This window comes from Cebus imitator, unplaced genomic scaffold (assembly GCF_001604975.1).
Source record: "Cebus imitator isolate Cc_AM_T3 unplaced genomic scaffold, Cebus_imitator-1.0 Scaffold207, whole genome shotgun sequence".
Classification (NCBI taxonomy): domain Eukaryota; kingdom Metazoa; phylum Chordata; class Mammalia; order Primates; family Cebidae; genus Cebus; species Cebus imitator.
In genome coordinates, this window is record NW_016107522.1 from 281,053 (window position 1) to 283,170 (window position 2,118).

General features: G+C 35.3%; 1 protein-coding gene across 10 annotated transcripts in view; it reads right to left on the minus strand.

Annotated features, from left to right (window-relative positions):
* Positions 1–2,118, minus strand: part of IWS1 (interacts with SUPT6H, CTD assembly factor 1) — a 44,089-nt gene that overhangs the window by 26,856 nt on the left and 15,115 nt on the right. The gene's annotated exons all lie outside the window — the stretch shown is intronic.

Sequence of the window (2,118 nt, forward strand, 5' to 3'; positions counted from 1 at the left end):
ACACACACACACATATACATTAAAATAAAAATAACTCTATTTTTCAAAGAAACACAAGCAAACATGTAACCGAGTTCTTTTATATGGGAACATTCTTGGGTTTTACAAAGTTAAGATTATTTAGGGGATAAGAACTATAAAATTTCATTTATTTAAAGGGTCAAATAACATATGGGCACACTCTCCCAAGATAATTTAAGCAAATAAAGAAAGGAGAAGTTAACATTTCCTAAGTACCCACTAAGAGCCAATACCACAATAGGCTCTCTCCTGTTCATTCATTTACTCCTCGTAATAGTACTTCTCATGGTAACAAAATTGAGGCTCACAGTAGTCATAGTGCTATCTCTAGTAACCCTGGAAATAAGAAAGGTTAAGTTTTAGGGAGAACACGATTCATCTAACTACACCAACACACAATGTTACTTGAAATAATTACTCTGAAAACATGCTCTGGAGTACAAACTTGATATATGCATACCATAGCTATGGTTTTTAAAACGCAGAGAAAAATATACAAAATTAAACATGCCAAAATACAAGTGTTTTGGGATCTGCTGAATTTTTTCTCCCATCTGGTATTTCAACTTTAAATAGAAAAATAAAAATAACTGGTGAATAGTATTCCAGCTTAAAAAGTATTTTCATGCTTGAGTATTCCCTCTTAAACATTTACTGAGCCAAATGTTTCTCGTTAGATATGACCGAAACTATATGAACCTACCACAGACCAATTTTCAAGGACCCAAGAGCCTTTAGTAATGTACAGCCCAACGTCATGCTATGAAATAGTTAAGTGACAAGAGAATTGTTATCAATGACAGGATAAATGGCATGAAAATGTTCTCATAAAACCCATACTTTTAGTTACCCAAGTATGCTGCGTCTACAAATTCAAAAAGAATATGAAAAATTATAAAATAAACAAGCCTACAAAGCAAAGGTTTGAAGAGTTTTTTCCTATTTTATCAGCATTATGACAGCACAGCATGGCAAAGAAACAGTCACTGCTTCTTTGCCATGAAATATAGCACATTCAGCAAAGTTTCCAAAATCATAAACTTCCCAAAATTCCTAACTATATTTTTCTTCAGTTCTCACTAGGCACTGAGCCCAGGACTGTATGAGATTCCTGGTCAGTCACAAACTCCATTATCCCACTGAAACAGGCACTTTCCTGTTAAAACGATATTAGGACTAGAGAGATAACACAGAATCTTACAGTACAATACTCTGTATGTTGCCTAAAGCTTACTTTAGCCATACTTCATAATTTAAAAGAATGCATGTGGAAAATTTAACAATCTAGACTATAAGCTCTAGGAAGGCAGGCATATTTTGGTTTGTTTTCCCCACTGAGGTATCCTCAGAGTACAGAATGCTCTCCAGTACATACACATGGTAGGTAGAGTTTAAGCATCCCTAATCTGAAAATTCAGAAAACTCCAAAATCTGAAACTTTTTGAGCATTGACATGATACCACAAGTGGAAAATTCCACACATAAGCACCTCACACAAAGTTTGTTTCATGTGCAAAATTATTTAAAATAATGTAAAAAAGTACCTTTGAGCTATGTATATAAGAAAGATAAAGGAATTTTATGTTTAGATTCGGGTCCCATCGCCAAGATAGCTCACTGTGTATATGTAAATTTTTCAAAACTCAACAAAATTCTAAATCCAAAACACTTCTGGTTTCAAGCATTTTGGATAAGGGATACTCAACCTGTAATTGTTAAATGAGTAATAAAGGCGTTAAGTGTGAATAACATAAAGTGAGGAATAATTAATCCAACAACAATTTATTTGATGTCTACTATGTGCAAGATGCTAAGAATCCAGGCTAAGTCTCAGTGCCTGACCTTAAGAGCTGCTGTCTAATGAGGAGCCAGCCAGGCATACTGTAATATTATACTGTGACATGCACTATTCACAAAGTATGCATATGATATTTTAAAAGTGCACTAGAAGTGCATCTATGTGAAACTGAGCTGCAAAAAAAAGGTATGCAGACAGTGAGCTGAGATCGCACCACTGCACTCCAGCCTGAGTGACACAGAGAGACTCCACCTCGCACCACTGCACTCCAGCCTGAGTGACACAGAGAGACTCCACCT